This window comes from Pinus tabuliformis, chromosome Q, assembly GCF_031772625.1.
Source record: "Pinus tabuliformis cultivar Carrire ecotype Pingquan chromosome Q, CPIR1, whole genome shotgun sequence".
Taxonomy (NCBI): Eukaryota; Viridiplantae; Streptophyta; class Pinopsida; order Pinales; family Pinaceae; genus Pinus; species Pinus tabuliformis.
Genome location: NC_142296.1, coordinates 298,867,916 through 298,891,596, shown reverse-complemented (window position 1 = coordinate 298,891,596; position 23,681 = coordinate 298,867,916).

The following is a 23,681-nucleotide window of genomic DNA, read 5'->3' as shown; positions in this document are numbered from 1 at the left end:
TGCAACACCAGCCCAGAAAGAAAGGCTAATGTCTGTATATGACATTCAAGAGGAGAAAATGATCCTCAGTCATTTCAAGCCTAAAGTAGCGCAGCCTAAATCAGCTGCGGATTATGTGAAGACAAGGGTGGAGGTCATGGCCAAAGACATTCACCCCATGGACCAAATAGAACTCCACAAGCAGAATGGAGAAATGGTCTATGCCACCTTGGTGGACAGGGCATCCATGGCCCATGAATTAAAAGAATCATTGAAAAATACCAACATTCAGTTGGATTTTGAAAGAATGTCCTCCATAGCCAAGGACAATAGAATAAAATCACTGGAAGACATCATTATTAACTTAGGACATGATCCTAAGGATCGAAATGGCGTAAGGGCCCTCCTGAAGAAAAAAGAAGATGACCTCAATGCACTGAAGAAGAGGTTGAAGCTGCTGCCCACAGAGCACCCTCAAACAGCAGAGTTACAAAAGGAAAAGCAGGTCGATGAGCAACTGGACCTCATAATGCAGCTAAACCAGAAGGTCCTCGATTTGGAGAAAGAGCTTGAAGGGGCATTACAAGATAAGCAGGGAGAGTCTACATCCCAAGCTCCTCCAACCACTTCAACCACTGCAACAACTACAGAGGCAGCAGTGGCCCCTGTAACAACAACAGCAACAACAGAAGCAGCAAAGACAACCGCTCCAGACTCCAGTACAAGCATGGAAGAGCTGACCAAGGCCATTAAAGAAATGGAGCTCCAGGCCAATGAGATAAAGCAGGCCAAGGAAAAGTTGGCAGAACTAGATGCCAAATATGATAAATCAAAAATAACTGTGGCAGAACAAGGCAGAGAAATAAAGGCCTTGAAAGAAAAAATAAAGACCTTGGAGAAGGAGCTCAAGCTAGAGACTGTTATGGCAGAAATCAAAAGAATTTTGTGGGTCCGCATTGACCAATACATCACCAAGCAATGGAAATCAATTAAGACTGTGCATGAGCAGATGGATTTGATTCGCCAAGCACGGACAGAGATTCAAAGGGCCAGAATAGTGCTGGGAAACAGGCCGGAGCTGGCCAATAGGTTGATAGATTTTTTGAACAGGCAGACAAAGGAAGAACTGGCAGCCATCAATATTGTCAACAGAACAGAGGCTGTCCTAACAGTTAAAAAGGTACTCACTCTCAGAAATTATGTGCAAACTATGGAGAGGAAGTGCTATGAAATCCAGGCTGAGGTGGATGAGTACAAGGCCAAAATGGGAGCTTTGCAAGCCAAAGGACTGCCTAGCCTACTAAACAGCACGGGAAGACTGCTCCCCCATGAGCAATATGCAAACAGGATGTCCACCTTTGTGGAAAATCAAATTACTGCAGCTGGCAGTACTTCAGAGGAGGCAGGGCCTCCAACAGGGCAGAGTCTTCTACAGAAACTCGCGAATATATTTTTCATTGAGAATGAAATCCACCACCTTTTTGAGACTCCTCCTAATTTTTATAGATATAATGAAGCAGATGAGACTTTGCTGAAGATCCGTAGACACCAAATGCCCAAGGAGGATTGGTGGCAAGCAATGCTTCAAATTTTGCAACATTAACTTCAGATGTCCCATCCTTGTCAGCTACAGCTCAGCAAAAGTCAAACATCATTAAAGGCAGCTGAAAGATGACTCAGCACAAGACAGCGGCAGCAAGCAAAGGATAAGATATACGCACTTTTTGACAGCGTATCCTCAAACCAACTCCAGCAGCCACAAAGTCAATATCTTCTGACCATTTTTTGACAGCTAAGGCATTGAGGAGTTACTACAGCATTTACTCCCTCAGCTGCAACGCTCCAGGAGTTGGCATAACATTAATGATGCATTTACTCATCAGCAGGATATTTTCTTATGTAAATTATGTATATATACCTTCCCTAATAATGTATGAGGGGTTGATGATTTTCACCCTGAGGCAAATGTATTTTATACTTTCGGATTATCTAATGCAAAGGGCTGGACCAGCTCAGTGATTTCCTGAATGTTTGATGTCTTGCTGATACCATGCGTGCTGTTACAGAATTCTTGTGTTGTCTAATGGAATAATAAGTTTTTCTCAATCTCTGTTTCGTTTTCTTATGTTATTAAATCATGCTCATGTTTCACTGATCTAGCAATAGAGAAAAGGGATAGTGCAGGATATGTTTGGTTACACCTTGTGCTCAATCTTTTATTGTTGTAAATGTTTTCTTCAGAATTAATTATGGACATGAATTCTTAATTGCTCATGTTTTCATTAATTCTATAAATATGAATGTTATCTAGAAATTCTTCACTGCTTCTAAATAATATTCTCACTTTTTCTGCATATCAGTTTATTGAAAGATTTTTAATTGCCTTTCATAAACTAGATACATCACATTTAATCACAATTTCAAAGCGTTGTTTCTCAGACACTTATCTAGCTCTGCAGCATCACTACTGTATCAACACAGCACACCAAACAACTAAAGGACCTCTGACTCCATGCCCAATGGCCTAGAACACTCTAGTGAGCACATATATATCTTGACTGAAATCATCATCCAACAAATTCCAAAAAACAAACCTTAAGCATCATAGCTAGCCTATAATACTACACAAACAAGGCTAAAACATAACGAGAGAGCCCTCTCTGGTCATAGGTAGGCTAGAAGCTGTGACCCAAAGATTGGTTAGTGGTTACCTCGGCCGTATTCCCTTGGGAGTCAAAGGGAACAACCTGAGTGATAACATACTCCATTGCAGTTTGGAGTCGGGATCACCCTATATCCTTCTTCATCAGAAATTAGTCTACCGTTATCGGAAGCTCGTGTAGAATCGCTAGGAAATCTTTTGGATAGACTAGAAATGTCTGAACAACCGTCGACATCTAGGATTGTGTCATCCGACACAACGACGACAAAACTTCCTGCTGTCACTCCAACAATGTTCGTCGGCATACCATCTGTCCCAACTAGCTCTCAATCACTAGAAGGGGCCAACTTAGGGGCTATTTCGATAGTATGGTCCATTCCTGTTTGTTCTTTAGGAATAGTATCCGGGAACTCTTATGTTGAGTCTCAACAAATTGATCCTCCAGGGTGTCAATTTGGGCAGTTCGGTTCTCAAGGACAAACAATTCCTTTGAGTACTGGATTACCGCCGTATGGGGGGCAGTATACCCTTTCATTGTCACCTCCAGGAGGACAACCATATGTGAGTTCACAACAAAATTCAGGTTATGCTGGAATTACATCTAGCGGTTGGGTGCCAATACTGCCTCAACAACCAAGAGTGGTATATTCGATGCAACAATGTTTACCTATGTCAAATATACCAACTACGCTGGCTATCATGACGGTGTTGCAAGTACAAGCGTTGCCTATTGTATGCCAACCTCAAGTTTCTCAGATTGTAATGCAACAACCTCTTGTCCCTGCGACTCAACCATAATCGCCAACTAGTGGAATGACACAGGCCCAAATGGGTACAATTACCCCTCATCTTGGTCAAATGGTCAGTATTAGACAACAACACATGGCTTCACAACCATGGCTGGTGCAATATCAACAACCACAATTCCAACAAGTTTACCAAGGGTCTGAGCAACAAATATTTGCAAATAGTGGGCAGTCGTATATTCAAAATGGTCAAAATCAATTGTTCTACAATGGTTATGCCCATCAACCTTACCAAAGTTACCAGCATCAAATGCATTATGCTGGTATGCAAAGGCAAACTTCTCAGGCGATTTTGTCCTATCTTGGGTATGCTTTGCCAAACCTGAATCAACAGTTACCCTTCGTGGCAACTTTAGAGTTACCAGACCTAAATCGGCTAACGAACAATCCAATTTCTTACACCCCTTGGTGGCCAGCGATTCCGCATAAACTTCTGTAAGATATTCCTAAATTTAATGGAAATCCAGGTGAAGACCCGTCAAATCATGTGATGACAATTCATTTGTTGTGTTCATCAAACACCCTAAATGATGATTCGATTAGGCTTCACCTTTTCCAAAGGATGTTAACTGGTCTGGTAGAAAAGTGGTATATCGCGTTACCTAGAGCTTCTTACCAATTTCAAGCAAACAACGGCAACTCACATATCCGATCATATTCATGAGTGGCGACGTCATCGTAGAATGGTAAAAATGTATGTTCCCGATCAACGTTTAGCTGAATGGTTTATTAAGTCATTATTACCTTCCATTACAGAAGATGTGGCAAAAGGAGGAGTTGTCATTGAAGAGTAGGCTATTGCTTGTGCGCAATATTTCGACTTGATTTATACTCAGTCTAGCTTGCTCTACGATAAAATCCCTGACGCTCCCAGACCGGAATTTTCCATCCCTCCTCCTCCTAAATCGAACAATGACTCTCATGTAGGCGATGGCGTGATTGGCACGATAGACACGAAATCGACAAAGGCTACATCTAAAAAGGCCCGTAATATTTCCAGTCAAAATGAAAAGGAACAACTTCTCGCCTCAGAAGTAAATGCCGTCTCGGCTGATAAAGGAAAAGAAACCAAGCAACTAGGAGGCAAGAAGAAAAACAAAGGGAAGAAGAAGAAATAGGAGGAATTATCACCTGAAAATTCTTCTGCAAACCCTCCTAGAGATAGGAAACCAAAAAATCCATGCTTAATATGTGATGAGGATCATTGGACAAGAGATTGTCCACATAAAGTTGAGCTTAATAGATTCTTCAAGAATTCAAAAACCTCGGTGGTATTGATTGATCCGTTTCCAAACCTAGGAACAAATCTGGTTGCTAGTGAAAATGCTTCCTCGTCCCAAGTACTGATGTTGTCGGTTTCGAAACAGCAAAATGGTGCTTTGATATCAACAAGGAATAAAGATTATGGGAATCCACAGTTGTCGAACAAAAAGGATAAAGATCAACCTAGTAGTTTGACAAGAACTTTGACAGAAGTTGCGCCGCCCATCATTCCAGAGCTAACAATAAAACTGCCAAAGGGAGTAGTACACAAGTCGACATTTAATCCTCGTGCCAGAGTAGCGCAGCATTATAACATAGTGGAAGATCTAGCCCAATCGCCATCTGCTATGTCGACACTTGAAGTACTACAAAATTGCCCATCCCAAAAGCAGGCTTTATTATCAGCTATAGGTGGGATAGACCCAAAGGATTCTAATCTGGTGTCATTTAATCACAAAGGATACGATCCTCAGTTACCAGCTCAACTAACTTTCCTCATTCAAGTGAAATCCCTCAACAAAACTGTTCATCAAATAATTATTGATGAGGGGGCATCTACATGTATTATGTCGATGAGTTGCTGGAAAACTTTAGTATCTCCAACCTTGTCACGATCTTCGACGACATTAAAAGCATTTGACGGACAAACATATACCCCGTATGGTATTCTAAGTAACTTGCAAGTTGAACTAGGGGGGAAAACAGTAGAAATAGATGTCGAAGTAATCAATGGAAACCTCGATTACAACATCCTACTGGGAAGACCATGGAAATATGCTAAGGCAGTAGTTGTGTCGGCCTACTTTAGGAAGATTGCATTTCCTTTTCAAGGAGTAGTCACAATCGTCAACCAACAAACATTTCTCCCCAACAGTTCCCAAGTTACGGGAAGCATTCCGATGATCCATGGAAGCTCCCATTTGCTTCAAAATATCGGAGTAGGCCTACTAAAAGACCCTATATTAATGGGGACTTTTGCCCTCCCACCTCCAATCAATCTGGCAGAAGTAGCGACGATAGGAACCTGCAATATGATATCTTCGATTCAAAAGATCTCAGAAAACGATATTAACATGGATCATCCATAGGTATTGCCTCCAAGCCCAATAGAAATATTGTAGAAATCAATGTTTTCGGCATGGGAGGCAGACCCAAATCAACGCTCATCAAGCGTTTGGATAGATAGGTCTAAGGAATATGGCACCCCTTCAGATCCTTGGTCGCAAGTGCATTACACCGACGAAGGAATTGTTCAGTCAATGACAATTGAAGGGGCGCCATGGGAAGATTACCACCATCGTTCCCATCTTCCGCATTGTCAAGAAGATACTCCTGATAACCTTCATCATCCTTCAGATTTTATTTCCTATCAAATACTGTAAACACAGTGGATTCTGAACGAAACTTGTCCAATATTGAAGAGACTATCGCCATAAATATCTCGACCAAAACGGATGTTGTAGATAATATTTATGTTGGCAAATGTTGTTCTCCTTCATAACTGGAAATATATAATGCTCTTTTTCGCGAATTCAGAGATGTCTTTGCTTGGTCATATGATGAAATGCCAGGCATTGGCTCCAGTATAGCTGAACACGAAATCAAGATGTATCGAGATGTCAAACCGGTATGACAATGGCTACGGCAGGTGCACCCCAAGAAGGCCGTTGCCGTCAAGGAAGAAGTTGAGAAACTTCTCCATGCTGGTTTTATATACCCGGTTCCTCTAACCGATTGGGTATCGAACATTGTTCCTGTGATGAAAAAACAAGGAACGATTAGAGTGTGCATCGATTATAGGGATGTAAATCAAGCTTGTCTGAAAGACAACTACCCTACACCCTTTATTGACCAGATAATTGATGAATGTGCCGGATGTGAAATCTTTTCATTTATGGATGGATTCTCCGGGTATAATCAAATAAATATCCGCCCATAGGACCAGTCAAAGACTGCATTTATTTGTCCGTGGGGCACATTTGCATATCACAAATTACCCTTTGGTTTAAAGAATGCAGGGGCAACATTTCAGAGGGCAGTGAATTATGCCTTCCATGACATCAAAAACATCGTTCAACCATATCTCGATGACCTTCCGGCTCATTCGCGAAAGCGGACCGATCATCCGCAGCATTTGAGAGTGATATTTCTACGTTGCCGACACTACAAGATACGACTCAATCCACACAAATGTGTGCTCTGTGTCAGTTCTGGTCGTTTTCTTGGCTTTGTAGTCTCAAAGGATGGGATTCGTCTCGACCCATGTAAGGTTCAGGCAATCATAAATTTGCCTCCACCTTCAAATTTGCTTCAGATTCAGAAAGTCCAAGGGAAAGCAAACTTTCTGCGGAGGTTCATTCAAAATTATGCCAAACTTGCTAAAGGTTATACACGTCTATTGAAAAAAGAAGTGCCCTTTATCTGGGATCAGGTCGCGCAAGCTTCCTTTGATGCTTTAAAAGAATCCCTAATGAAAGCATCATTAATGTATGTTCTCGATTATCAAAAATACTTTAACCTGTATCTGGCTGCAGCGGATACAACCATCACTATGGTTTTAGTTCAAGAAGACAACGGAATTGAACATCCTATATATTATTTGAGTAGGAACTTAAATGATACAGAAAGCAAGTATTCCTACGTTGAAAAGCTAGCTCTCGCAGCTGTTCAAGCGATACAGAGATTTCGACACTATGTCCTCTTTCGAAAAACTACCATTTTGTCAGATTGCAACCCCATGACTTATATTGTCGCGACAGTTGCTGGGGGAAAATATTCAAAATGGATAGCAATTCTTCAAGAGTTTGACATGGAATTTGTAAAATCCAAATCGAAGAAATCCCTGGTATTCGCGGAATTACTATGCGATCTCCCATCGTCGTCCAACGATGAAACATCCGAAGAAACCAGCGTGGATGAATCTTTGTTTTCGATATCTTCAAGAAATCGGTGGTATGGAGATATAATCATCAGCTCCAAACCCAAAAATATAGACCTAATACCTCACGCTCAGAACAAAAACGTATTCGATACCAATCAAAAGACTACATGATCGTCGGTGATACACTTTACCGTCGTGGTGTCGATACAGTACTGAGGAGGTGCCTCACCCACGAGGAGGCCGAAAAAGTCCTGAATGGTTGTCATTCAGGCACGTGTGGGGGGCATCAATCTGGTTAGGTACAACGCAAAATTTTTTACGAGTAGGATACTTTTGGCCAACAATGTTCAAAGATTGCATAACCACAGTCAGAAGTTGCCATGCATGTCAAATGTTCGATAGCAAAACCAGAAAACCATCTGCACCTCTGCAACCGATAGTTGCTGTTGGGCCATTCGCCAAATGGGGCATTGATTTCATGACATGTAACCCCACCTCGACCGGGGGGCATGGGTATATCATAGTCACCGTAGACTATTTTACCAAATGGGTCGAGGCGATGCCTACATTATATAACACTGGTGAAATAGCTGCCCTTTTCTTTTTCAATCATGTAGTCGCCAGATTCGGTGTTCCACAAGCTATAGTCACAGATCATGGATCGCATTTTTGCAATCACATGATGGTCGAATTGGCTGCCAAATTAGGGTTGTCCCATGACAGCTCTACTCCATATTACCCGCAGGCCAATGGACAAGTTGAAGTAATCAACAAAGTCCTGAAGCGCATGCTGCAAAGGATGATTGGAGTCCACAAAAGGAGTTGGCACCTGATCCTGTACTCAACTTTGTGGGCATACCGAACATTGGTAAGAAATGCAACCGGGTTTACACCTTTTCAACTGGTGTATGGCCTAGAAGCAATCTTACCAGTTCATTGTGAAATCTCGTCCCTCAAACTCGCAGTCGACCTTCTCTCCAGAACTTCAGAAGAGGAGGCTCGTTTCTTGGAACTAATCCAATTGGATGAAAGCTTTCGTGATGCCGCTTTGGCTAACGAAGCCCATAAGAAACGAGTCAAGGTGCAGTTTGACAGGAATGTCAAACCCCGTGTCTTCTCAGAAGGTGACTTGGTCTTACTTTATGACCAAGAATCCGATAAATTGGGAGCAGGTAAGTTCAAGTCTTTATGGATGGGCCCCTATATTGTTAAGTGAGTGTTAGAAAAAGGAGCCTACGAGTTAATGGATTATGACGAGATTCCACTAGCGCAACCCCGCAACAGGTTGTACCTTAAGCGTTACTACGCATGATTCAGTGTGGTAACCGATGTGCTTTTGTTACATTTTTGTTCTCGCTAAGAGTAATTGTTTTGGTCAAGTAATCCACTTTTTACATTTGTCGCAGATATCGGACCCATTGGAATCTTTCGTTGGATATGCCGACGGAGTGAGTCGTAGTTCGCGGAACCTATCTTCTGCGGCCTGGGCCATTTTTGATCCAAGCGGCGAGTTAGTAAGTTTCAGAGGGGTATGTATTGGTCGGCCAACAAATAACATCGCTGAATATAGCACGTTGATAGAAATTCTCTCTGATGCCATCACACATGGCATAAGCCGACTTTTCATTAGGCTAGACTCACAGCTCGTCATACTACAACTCACTGGTATCTACTTTGTCTGAAATCCAGCTAGCTATTGTATGTTCCTAAGGGTCAAGATTTTGGAAAGACAATTTGATTTCATTCAATATCAGCATATTTCTAGAAAATTAAACACATTAACAGACTGATTGGCAAATTATGTGTTAGATAGACATTTGCAACATTTATAAAAATAAGCATTTCATCAGTATTTGCATCAGGATCATGTAACTTAACCAAAATAAAACTCCAAAAATCAAAAATATATATAACTGTTTATGGTTTACACATAATGTTCTGTAACCAAGACAAAATCGGTCAAATGACCCAAAACTCAAAATGCTAGGGGGCACCCTAGTCTAATGATGCTAGTAATAACAAGTCATCGCCTATGCAATCATGCGTAAAAGCCTAGTCCACCGACTCGGCACACTAGTAGTATGTCACTACAACCTCAGGGGCAGCTCATCGGTCCTCACGTCTGGAATACCAAGAGTAAGGCCCTCAACCTAATCCTGCAATGCTGAAAGAGTCTCGACCACATCAAGGTCGCGAAGGATAGTCCTTCCCGCACCCTCTCCTGCTGGAGCGGCAACTGGCACTCTCAGGCGTACTACTGGTCGAACTGGTCCTACATCTGCATGAGCACATGAGTTTTGATTAGTCCTGATAGAAGAAAGCACAAGAACATTATAAAGGGAAACGATAAACAGAGATATGGTCAGAAAATTTACTGATGACACCCCACTGCTTGCCAGCAGGCAGTACCAAATCCGGATCACCCCAGAAGTCCATACCAGCATATGGATACTCGGAAAAAAACCATCTCCTAATCGTTGAGGTAAACCAAGTGAAACACACTGCAGCTACATCAACGGGATCTTTTCCAAGGCGAAAGCTGTCAAGATAGAACCATATCCAATTTCTTCAATCTTCCATTTTTCACCTTGGTCAGTTGTTCTTTCATCACAGAGAGTACTGCATCACACCAGTTGAACACCTTTGGTTCAAGGCATTCCAAGGCATACTACATATAAGACATGTTGGCCACGTGAAGTGCCGCACTACCAGCCAGTCTAGAAAAAGTAAACAAAATGGTCCTCAAGGACCTGTCAGTGACATCTCAGATAATGATCTTGCTGTCCTTACTCGGCTGAGATCCCTCTCTGCAATACATGTGAATGTAATCCCTCATAGATTCACCCCCATGAGCCCAACCTGATAATGAGATAGGGGCACCCCGCCTTGATAAGCCAGCCAAAAAATAGATGTCCACAACAGTCAAGGGGATGGACTTGCCCCTAATCTGGAATGCCCGGGTGGTAGGATCCCATGCATCAAGAAAATACTGCAACAAGTTGATTTGTTGCCTCATGCAAGAGATGCAGAAAAAATTGAACAGGCCACAGTTCCGCAGTGCATTTACCGTAACCGGATCATGTAAAGCAAGCATGTCGTCTTCTTCATGCTCACGTTCTCGCCATGTAACGGGCATTTTTCTCCAATGAATCTCTGAAACAAACAAGAGAAGAGTCAAGGTCCTGATTTGGTGAGAAACAGGCAAAAATTTCCATGAGAAACTACGCATAAATGGCCCTCTTTGCGCCCATCGCACCCCCAGCAGTGTTCTAGGTGGGATGTATGCTGACTGGCCAATGGCCAAGCCAGCATGCATCGCCCCTTTCGATGTAGAAGAGGTGCGATGGAGCCAGGGAAAGTTTTTCAAACCCCAGAGGCTTAGAAAAACCAGAAAACATGCTCAGAATGCAAAATGGAAAGGATGAAATTAAAGAGCTCAGATTTAGCTCCTACCTGGTCTAGACGGCGTCGAGAATCATCCACAGAATCTCCCGGAATTAGCTAGTGAAAATCAAAGGGGAAAGCACCTCCAAAGCTCCAACAAACCAAAGTTCAAATGAAATGGTAAAATGAGAGGTAAAAAGCACTTTTAAATTACTTTTCACGTAATTCAAGTAAAATATTAGTGTTTGACTCATTTTTCAAACATATATTGTTCATTTCTAACTAGTTTGAAGAAGCAATTGAATAGGTAGTACAACCTTTGAAAGAACAAAGTTGTCGATGGTAAAATCAAGACAATCAATGACCATTATATCGAGCAGTTTTAACACGGAATTCAAGCTTGTTAAAAAATAAACATAAGCAATGAGCAAATGTTCCCCCAGAGTTTAAGCTCATTAAAAAATGAACCATTCTCTGGTAAATAACCATTGTGGATGTATGACCATTAGTCTTTGAAGCCTTGGTCGTGTTCTCATCATCACCTCCACTTTGTTTTGGCCGATCATTCACCTCCATTTGATTGTTTACCCTTTTGAGGAACAACTGCAAAGAGTGATCCTATTAGCCATCCGTGTGACACTGCTGTGATTGGAAAATTCCAAACCTTACCTGGAATCAGCTGCTACCCGAATTTATCACTCGTTCCCCAAAAAAGGAGTCTCCTTTAAGCTCTTTTCAACTGACTCGTAAAATATGAAAAGATTGTCAAGAAATTGGCCTCTCCAACTCGTTAAAGTGATCGGAAGTGCTATCCCTCCTTTAGATTTTAATCTTTTTGGACTTGAGAGATTATTATACAAAAAGATCGAGTGCTTGTTTTTTTCGGCTCGTTAAAAGTACCGAAAATTCATCCCTTTTGTATTGTTTTATACCTTTTCGGGCTCAAGGGATTATATGACGAAAAAGGATTATTGGAGTTTTCTTTGCGTCCCTTTTTCAGACTCTCTAAAATTGAAAAGGACCGAGTTATCCTTGTCGTTAAACTCGTTAAAACCGAATAGTGACAAACTTTTCCGTACAGATAAGAATGAGTTTCACTATCGCTAGGCTCGTTAAAACATAGCGATGGGTTTGCTCGAAGGGAAAATTATAGAAAAAGCATATGTTATCCTCCTCAAGCTTGACAAAAATAAAGAGGTACTGGTTAGCAATGACTGGGAAAAATTGGGAAGAAAACTTGAAGAAACTTTATTAGTAGCAAGTCGCTCTTGAACATGACACTTTCACTTTGCATCCAAGTCAGGTTGGGTTGTTCCATTCACTGGTCACATCACCATGGTTTCGTCACACCATCCATATTTGGGGTTAATGCTAGCGATCCATCATGTTAGTGTCGCCGATATGTTCAAGAGAAGTCACTCAGAGAATTCGCCTGTGTCTCACCCACTGTAATACATTCACGCTCCATTCTTTCATGACCGCCACCCTGAACCTTATATCGCCAGATCGTTTTCACCTCCATTAAAATCATTTGCTCCATTCCGTGTCATTAATGTGGGATTCATTAAGGCCCTCCTATGATGGATCGCTTCTTGTTGACATCAGCTCATTATGCAAGAAGTCGATCTAGGAACAAACCTTTCAGTACTTTGAAGCTTGCATGCCTCAATGGCAAGTTTCTCACTTCCGGCGACAGGTTTACATCAATGGCCTTCGACTGAAAGATTTTGCATGGTGTTCGACACCAAGTCCCTTATCCACACCACGTGAGTTGTACTGCAGTACCTTGAGGGTCATCATCATTATCGGTGATTCCTCTCGCGCCTGTTAACAACTTACATCATTGGCTGGTAATCAGGCGATGTCTTTCCATGTTCAACTCCAGAACATCTCTCACATGGATCAACTTGTACTTTGAGTGAAGATCGAATGAGATTGAAGACCCTGGATCTAGTTTCATCCATCCAGGCTACGATATATATTCATGAAAATAAAGACATCAAATGTACATCATTACTGCACAGATAATCATCCAATCTAAGGGATGATGGCTCCACCAGAATCATCAGTCTACACTCAGACGATTGTCTGTCTTATGTACATAAAAATGAATTTATAAAGCTAAGCATGGGAATTCCCGCCTCAGCTAGATCATGAAAATATTATGAAGATAATGTATTGTATTATATCTTCTTACAGGTCGCCTTCCAGCTTGAAAGAACTTCAGATCCTCATGATAAAGCATTTCACCCAACATCAACAGATTAACGACCTCATGCTTTAGGGGGCAACTGTTATAGACATTTTTGGGCATTGCAACTCCAATCATAAATGTCCATAAACCAAGGGTTCTTAAGTCCCTAAAAGTGTTGTTCCAACCTCTAAAAGAACAAGGTCAATTGATTACATCTTCTCCCAGAAGTTCTCAATGAAAAACTGCTTAGAACTGGCCAAAACTAGACCATCTCACTTGCTCCATGGTCAAAGTGCGCTGCATCCCACCTAAATACACACAGTAGGTGCGATGCATCTTGAAAACCCCTTCTATGGGGTGCGATGGGCGAGAGTGGACAAATGGCGGGGTCAATCTGCAAGGTGGAGGATCATGGAATCTTTTAGAAACTTCTCCTATGACACTTGCCTCTCTGCATTCGCCTAGGGATGAGTAAGAGATCATCAATCTCCAAGTGGAATCAAGAACTATCAGAGAGAGGACACTAATCATCTCTTAAAAGCTGACTCACCCCCCTTTCAAACATCTATATATGGATCCCTCATCCCAGAGATCCAAGGGCTGGAATTTTGTATCTTGTAAGGAAGTGTTGCTGGTTTCTTGGTGCAATATCATAGTGTTGGGTGATCTAAGCTTTTCATGAGGTGAAGAAGGGCTTTCTTGCTGAGAGGATGATGTTGGGTCAGAACAATTGGTTGTAATCCTCTTTGCTCTTTCTTGATTATCAATAAAGCTATTCAAGTTTTCCTCCACATTCTTGTATGATTGATGTTATGTGCATTTGTGTGGTCAATATATATCTGGTCCTATATTGTTTATGATAATAGATCTATGTTTTTGGATAGTGTTATGCTGATTTGATTCTACAGGTGCTCTGTGAAGCTGGGTAGACAAGGAAGCGAGTAGCAAAGATCTATCAGAAGGGAGAGGAATCGAGCAAGGAACCAAGTGCAAGACAGAGGTTGGTCTCCTTATTCCCCTCTTATCTATTTCTCATAAAGGAAAACGAAAGTAGTTTTAGTTTTTTTGTTTCTAAGGTAGCTACCAGCCTTAGTGGGACTAGCAGCTCTGCATAGACACTAGTTTTCCCGATAACGCCCAAGATGAAGGTCAGTGCTCCCTTTAGGTTTCTAGTGATATTTGATTCATGTCTGTAATGCTTTTTTAGTGGGCCATAGCCCCATGAAATTACATATAATAGCCTATGTTCGCATGTGATCCCTGTGTTCCTGCAGAGCAGGGTCATTTAAAACAACTCTGGGTGTGATCTCAGCTTTGGGTTTGCAGGGTCCCTTTTGTTTCTTGTCTTTAGTGCCCCGTTTTTTGTCTTCTACCCCCTTGTCCTTTGTGCCATTGATTTCCTTAGTATTGGCTCCTGTTTTCTCCTCTTCCATATTTATTTTCCCTTCCTCTCAAGAACCTCTAGAATTTTCTAGAGGTTTCTTACCTCTACTAGCAATGACCTCCTTGTAGGAGGGAGTGGCTCTCCCTCCTCTACAACCTTCCATGACAAACACTGTCTGCAACTCATTGAAACCCTATAAGTTCACCTTCGCTGTTCCGTTTATTCATTAGATGCATTCGATTCTCGAAAGGTGAGTGAGCTTGGCCCAGGTAAGCATCCCCATGACTAGTCAATGCCCTTGCTCAGGTTTGAGCACAGGACCTCATCGTCTTTACGAGTCCGAATTTACCAACTATCTGCCTCCATCGACCTTAAAAGGTGAGTGGGCTTGGCCCAGGTAAGCATCCCCGCGACTATTCAATTCCCTTGATTAGCTTTGAGTACAAGACCTCACTGTATTTATGAGTCTGACTTTACCAACTAGCCACCTTCGCCGACCTTAGCTATAATGTTACAATTTTATTCTTGCATCATTTTAATTATTAAAAAGTGGTATAAGAGCCAAACAAAGAGCCAAAAAGGAGGAAATACTTGGTGAAGAAATAGTTGTAGTGTTTGGTCAAGGCACTTGCAGATGACATGAGATTAATTGTTTAGCACACATATGCAGAGAACAAGGACCAAAGGAAATGTAGACGAAAACTAGATCAATATGTTGTTTGTCGTGAAATGACATGAGGAGAGCACCCAATGTGAAGAGGTGTGCAAAAGTGAGAAAATGGCAGCATAAGTGCAAGGACAACAATAACCTCCCAAAAAGTATACTTTGGAGATGGAAATTTTTAAACTACATGTAATTGGGCCTATGATTGTGAGATCTTGCATGCATAACCCTACCAATAAAGTCTAGAAGTAGACCTAGGTGATAGTGGAGGAGAGCATGAGGATTTTTAGGATCAATTCGAATAATTGCCCCTATTATGTTTAAAGAGATTGTTAGGTAAAAAAAAAAGTCAATATTACTATGTCAACAATGGTGGTTTCCAGCATCCATGGGGTCTTGGATAAACGATGATCGCATGCTCTGTTAAGGCAATCCTTGATGTGAAGTGACTAGTGTTAGGTCTTATATTATATGAATCTTAGTCATTTTTGTCTTACTATTAATTTTAGGTTATTTTTCTAAATATTAGTCTTGGTTTCATTAATGATATGGTCTAGAGGGGTCTATTGTAAAAAAGGGTCTAGTTTTGGATTAAGTATCATGTAAAAAATAAATTTAGTCAAAATGGGTCTATTTGTCATAATTCTAAGTGTAATGTCATAAAGGATAATGATTTGAAAGGGTAATCACGAGGGATCATTATGTCATCATGGAAGAGACTAGTGGTCATGTTATGGTCATCATTGCAAAGATATCCCTTACTCATCTCTCACATCAACAAGTGGGCCATCATGATTTAAAAGAAGGATATTGTGGCATGAGGAGTTAAAATATGCTTGTGGATGCTCATTTCCTCTCATTTGTAATTCATCTTGGCTCTAGAGTGGTTTTGGAGGTCAAAGAAGAATGTTGCAGGGTTGGAAAGAGGATTTGTTATGAAAATCACACACTTGTTAAAGTTGGCAACTGTTGCGAAAGTTGAGGAACCTGCTGCACATCTCAAGAAATCATCAAGTTGATGGAAATGTGTGACTTGAACCCAAGATATCCCCATTTGGAACTTTAGTTGAGTATCATTGATCAACCCCTTGTTCGTTGTCTCTCTCAAAGAACCCTAGTCACAGGTGCTATGAAAGTTGCTGTGAATTTGATAATAAAGGGAGATAATGTTTTGGAGGCTTAATTTCAGTTTTGGGGTTATTTTGTAGGTTCATAAGCTTGATAGGGATATTCCAAGAAAACCCATCAGTTTCACTTTGTCAAAGATAGGTTGAAAGTATGCATAACTTGGAATGTTGAACAAGTTGTTGCGAAACTATCAAAACCATTAGGGTTTAATTAAAAATAATGTTTTTGGCATTTTTTTTGTGTGTGAGAACTTAAAATAGGCTTACAAGGGTGTAAACATCATCAATCAACCATTTTTTCTTAGCTAGAGTCCAAGCATGTGATTAAAGACATGCAAAGATAGCTCGCTACGAAAGTGCGACACACAAACATATTTTCACCATATCTCTTAAACGTTGTACCCATTTTCCCTGAAATTTTTACAGTATATGCATGGGGGTGAGATGAATGAAGTTAGTTAATTTTGGCACAAAATTATTCATCATTTTCGAGAAAAAAACTACTATCACTTACAACCATTTTTGGATTTTATCGATATTAGTGAATCAAATTTTGCTGAAATTTTTTTTGTAGATGAGTTATGATGATTCTAAATCTCTTTAAAAACATCAAATCCATCGGAATCACCATTTTGGAGATATTTTAAAAACACATTCGATGCACAAAGGAGGCAGAGGATATGTTGCGTTTTCGACAGTTTCACTTCAAAATCCATTTCTGACCTAAGGGAGATGAATTTTTAAAAAATGAAAGAGGTTTTTTTTCAAACAATAGATAAATTAAAGAAACATATCTCAGATTTTGTGCAGGATTTATAGTTTGAGAATTACATGTGTCACATTGAGACCCATTTTCACAATTTTACCAAGACAAATTTGTTGACAAAGTTCTAGAATTTTTTAAATTCAATTTGGTGGACCTCAAACTTGGAATAATTGATTCCAAGCTGATTTGGATGATGAATTTTAAATATTTTTCTACCCAATTCCATGATTTTATCTTCAGTTAGCATATTTTTGGTTAGTAAAAAACCAAACCCTAGATAGTAGGATATGGATAGATTTTCCAAATATTTTATTCCTAAAGCATTGTAACTTCTTCCTATCTTTGGGAAAAGGATGGATTTTGACCGCATTTGAATTAGGAAGAGGATATTACATATAATTCATGAATCTGAATGCAAAAGGTTTTTGACTTTGTGTGCATTGTATTTTTTGAATATTTTTGCAAGTGAATGAAAGACGTAAGGTGATTTGCTAGGATTCCTATGTCAAATCTTAATGGTGTTGTGCTTCTTTCATGTTGTAAGTTTGTCTTATGTTTTTACATATCTTGAATGTATGTATTCATGCTTGGAAGAACTAGATGTTTAACTCAGAATTCATCTAAAAGGTGCTCTGATTTAGTTTTACCAAGTGATCTATGTTTTCTTCTTAAAGTAACATTCATAATTTATCTACAGTTTGATACGCTTTGTGTTTTTGATAAATCCTTTTGGATTAATCACATCATGAGTTTTTGATCGATGTTTCGAACCCTCTTTGTGTTCTTTCCATTTTTCCTCACACTCACCCTCCTACAACAAATTAATTGAATTACCAATACTGCATACCTTGCCCCTATGGAAAAACCTTTTCTATTTTCATATTATCACTCAGGGAAAAATAATCAATTTGACATGACTCCATGCCCAATGGATATGCCTCCTTTCGTATTAGTAAACCTTTGAAAATTAGACCTTATTGAGAACTATACCTAGCGTAATATCCAATTGGTTGAACAATCTAAGTGAGAGAGCCCTCTCCAAGGCTAGAAGTGCTAGATTCTATCATAAAAGTGGTTTTGTGGTTACCTCTGAAATTTCTCTCCTCAACCTAGGGGAATTACAGATTGCTAACATTTTGGTGCCATTGCCAGGGAACAAAAGGTTACATCTTCCCCAAAAAAGATCATCAAAGTTTCAGATCTGGTTGTTGATGGTGGACAACAGTCAGACAACATGAAGGTTATACAATTCACCTGGTGACTTCAATCAAGTTTCAACTTGATCCAAAGACTCCACTGGTAGCAAGATACATAAATTAGGGTTTTACTAGTGACTATATTGGCTCAATGTCATGGGGGCTTCACTGACAAAGCAATACCATATCACATGCATTCATATTGGGGCATAAAGAATTAGGAAAATGTGAAATAATATATTGAGCATATAATAGGGGTAAACAATTTTTATATGTTATAAAGAAATATGTCTATTATAAGGTATTGTTTACACAATACATTGGCCACATGGAGGAAAACAACAAGTGGGTTGGAGAAATAGATGTTCATTAGTATTGTGGGGGTATCGAGAATGGGAAGGAGAAAGAAAAAAGTATGCCAATATTAGGTCCATAGTAGCCTAATATTGAAACCTATGGCCCTAGTGTTGACATGAAATTCATCCTTTTACTTTAAGAATTTAACATTACCATGAATCACTTAAAATTTTAACATTACCATGAAATTACTTAGGATGTTTGAGAGTGGTTCCAACCTCATTATATTTGATATGAAGAAAGTAGAATTTTAGATCCCACCCAAAATCTAGCAAACTTACTAGTTTTTCAGGATTTCAGGATTGGGGGGATTGCAATGTTTCCATTTGATTTTGTCATGTAATAGGGTATGGAACTTGTATTTAATCAAGATATGCAAGCCCTATATTAACCTTGACATTATTGAAATTAGTTGTCAAACTCCTCTATCATGACCCTACTAAAAATGTACTCGCCACTCAAGCAAAATCTTGACTTGATATGCTATTTTTTTTCTATCTTATGTTAATGCTTAGAGTGTCATATTAATGACAGAGATCCTAAGATAGACAATGATTTTGATGATATGTAGGTATTTGTTGTAGTATGGTTATTTTTGGATGTTAGAGGCCATCCAAAGCCTATTTGTTGATGTATTTTTGGTTTAGAGATGGATTGCACTCAATGTTATTTTGGTTATGTGTACCCTTACATGCTATATAAAATGAGAACTTGTAATTTGTGAACCTATGGTTGATGAATATCATAACTACTAGATGAATGATGTTATATGGTTTAATCCATGTTTTTATTTTATTTTTATAACAAATTCACCATTCTACATGCTTTTGTTGGCATATATGCATAAAAATATATAAAATTATATATTATATAAAATTCACTCCCAAAATCACTCCCAACTTGGGAGCTTTTGAAACTATCACTCCTCACTCTTGCTGCCACTCCCACTTCCCGCTTCTACTCCACTTTCCACTTCCACTCACGCTCCCAAGAAACCTTGCTCCATAATAGACATGCATCCCATTAATAATACCTCTATGATCTATGTAAAATGTTTGTGTTAATATTTTTACCTATTTCTTAGCTAGTGATCCTCCTAATGATGAGGCAGTAGAGAAGACAACAAATATGGTAGCTTCACCCTTTCCTTACATTAGTGATGAACAAGTTGAATGAAAGTGAAGGAGTCAATGATACTGAACATTGCTTGGTAGAGGGCACATGGATGCCACAAGAGAGAGTGGAATAGAATATTGTTTGGAAGAGGGTGCGTGCATTTTAAGGGCACACATGTCACATCTTTAGTTAATTCGAATTTAGATGTTGTTTCAAATTTAGCAATTTCAGTTTTGGATAGATTTTTCCTATTATTAGAGCTTTTCTTTTGTTATTTTTATCATGAATGGTCTACTCTTAGTAATAGGGTGTAGATCCTTACTCAATTAGAATACTTATGCATGAGAAATTCCCATCATAGGTAGAGGACGCATATCTCAAGGAAGGGATGCATGTTTGCATGCTCTAGTTCATATTTTGATGGAGACACACTTACTTGACACTCTCACCATGAAACTATGGTGCACAAGGTGATTATATTAGGGTTGTCATTTGACAAGGTCAAACCAAATAGTATTTTTCATGTGTCCATATTCATTGTACTTTCTCTCCTCTTCTTATTATATAAGCCAGATGAAAGGACACCGTTGTGTTGGTTATAAGGATTTATTTTGAACTACAGTAATGTCTCTTTTTTAGTATTCAATCGAAAATAGATGCAATTAAGAGTTCAAATATATGTATTTTCCTTTCCAATTTTCCACAATATGTATTTGTGAATCAACCAACTTATATCTGCCTCTTTTTTGTTAAAACTTTCAAGTTTTTAGCTACCTAGTATTTAGGTTATTCTTTCTAGGTGAAAATTAAAGGGATATAAATATAAAGGGTCATAAAAAAATGTTAACAAAAAAATGGATACCTACAATATCCAGTGAAATTAGAGGATTTTTAAATTGAGAAGGTGTAATGGGTTCGTATTGGTAGGGGGTTAAATAAAGTGATTTTTAGAGGTATTTTCCAATATGTAGTCAAATTGGGGGTATTTTTTAGTATGCCACAAACGCACATGCTATGTTAGAGGTTCATTGAGTGAAGACCCCGTGCTCAAGATTGATAACAAATATGCAAGGTATGATCCTATGCATCGTACTCATATTCTAGGCTTTCCAAATCACATACCTCATGCAAATTTGCAAGCTTATTTGCCACAATTCATAGATCTGAAAGGATAGGATGATGCTCTTCATTTAATTAAATTTCACATGCATGTGTGTAAGCTAAAGGTTGATTTTCATGAAGATGTTCATTCTATCCTTGGAAGAAATTCACAATCATGATATGAAATCTTGCCAAATACTTGTTTATCTTCTCTTAGAGATTTTCATACAATGTTTTATGAGAGATATAAAGAATGTCATCCTTCCTTGTTGCTCATAAAAGAACATTTCACTCATTTTAAAATTTTTATTCAGCATTTGGAGAGTTTCTAGGAAGATGATAAATTCATGGATGAAGAGAAACTAGAGGCTTTGCATGAGAAACTTTTTCATCATCAGGGTCAAAATGTAGAAGCTAGTTGCCATGACACTCAAGCAAATTCTCAGCAGGTAGTAGTTTCTTCCTTAACTGTCAAAGAAGTTGATTAGGATCTTGATGTAGATGTTCATGTTTCTTCTCCTGTGTTGAATGAACATGTTCAATAGTCTTGTCAATTTTTAATTGATCAGGAGGAACAACTAGTAGAGTTTAGCAACCTTGATATACAAGAAAATTTCTAGGAAACAATGCTTTATTCCTTGACTAAAGACCAATCCAATTTTCATAATGAAAGCCATGTTACATCCCATGATTTTAGTGATGATTGGTAACAAGATTATCAATTTTCATGTCGCTAAAATAGGGATGAAGTTAGTTTTTCAAAATTTCCTTCATGTGATTCCTCTGCTGAACTTTTGTCTCATGAAAAATCCTATGAATATCATATCTCTGAAGTTATTTGCATGGAAAAATTAGGTAGTGACTTAGTCCTTCTTGGTAGCTTATTACATATGCAGGAGGAAAATGTGCAAGAATTTGTTTCTCTTCACTCTTTTGAAATTAAAAATGAACCATTTGTTGATATATTTGCAAATGATTTTGAAACTGAAAACATGGAACAACTAGTAGTAATATATGAAGCTTCTATTATTGTTTTTGTTCATAATGAAGAGATGAATTTGCATATTCTTCAAGATTAATTTTCCAACATATTTGAATCATTAGTGAAGCTAGATGTTGTGTTATTTATAGAGCACGGGTTTCAATTTCATCTAGAATTTAAGTTTCCTACATGTATCACTTTCTGTCTACTTACAAAGGGTGCAAGTAGAATTCCAGTGGGTGGACATCTCCTTTGTTTGCTTGACTGGAAATTCTATATCACTTGAGTGAACAGGTTATTCAACAGTTTAGTGTAGATAGCAGTGTGAATAAGCTCAACACTCTGAGTGACTTTTTCAACAGTGTGACAGTTTCCAGCAGTTTGTTTTGGAAGATTGGTACTTTTCAACATTCGTTTTTAGTTTTCACAGTGATTCTGGTTTCAATTGATTTGGTTATAGAATAAATTGGTTACAAATCAGAGAAACAATCAACTTGCAACTTTTCAAGATTGGGAACAACCCAATGGATTAGGCTACTAGTCTACGGTGTTCTTGGCACGTCATAGGGAGGATGCCATCTCCATTGGAGCCTATGTTAGGGTCATATATTATAGGAATCTCAGTCATTTCTATATTACTATTAATTTGAGGTCATTTTTCTAAATATCAGTCTTGGTTTCATGAGTGATATTGTCTAGAGGGGTCTATTCTGAAAAAAAGGTCTGGTTTTGGATTGAGTGTCATGTAAAAAAATATTTAGTCAAAATGGGTTTATTTGTCATAATTCAAAGTGTAATGTCATAAATGATCATGATTTGAAAGGGTAATCATGACGGGTCATTATCTAATCATGGAGGAGTCTAGTGGTCATGTCATGAAAAATATGGCTATCATGAGTTAGGTGTGTTGATGTCATGTCAGTTATAAGAGCTAGTTTTGGGAGTTAGTTATGATCAGTTGTGTCATGTCATCATCATCATTGAAAATATATCCCTTACTCATCTGTCACATCAACAAGTGGGACATCATGATTTCAAAGAAGCTTCTACTGGCATGAGGAGTTTAAATCTTCTTATGGCTCCACATTTCCCCTCATTCATAATTCATCTTAGCTTTGAAGCAGTTTTGGAGGTCAAAGAAGAACGTTGTAGGGTTGGAAAGAGGAGCTTTTGCAAAAATGATGGACTTGCTATGAAAGTTGGAAACTGTCGTGAAAGTTGATTAACCTATTGTGCATCTCAAGAAATCATCAAGTTGGTGGAAATGTATTCCTTGAACCCTACATATCTCTATTTGGAACTTCAGTTGAGTATCATTGATCAACCCCTTGTTTGGTTGTCTCTCTCAAAAAATCCTAGTCACAGGTGCTGCGAATGTCGCTGCGAATATGATAACAAAGGAGATAGTGTTTTGGAGGCTTTGTTTCAATTTTGGAGTTGTTTAGTAAGTTCATAATCTTCACAAGAAATTCCAAGACGACCCATTAGTTTCATTTTGTCAGAGATAGGCTGCAAGTATAAAGAATTTGGAATGTTGCAGAAGTTGCTGTGAAACTATTAGAAACATTAGGGTTTAATTAAAAATAAAAATTTTGGCATTATTTTTGTGTATGGGAACTTAAAATACATTTCTAGGTGTGGAAACATCATCAATCATCCATTTTTCCTTAGCCAAAGTTCAAGCATGTGATTAAAGACGTGTAAAGACAACTTGCTGCGAAAGTGCGTTGCACAAATGTATTTTCACCATATCTCTTAAATACTATAACCATTTTTATTGAAATATTTACAATAGATGAAGGTGGGTGAGATGAATAAA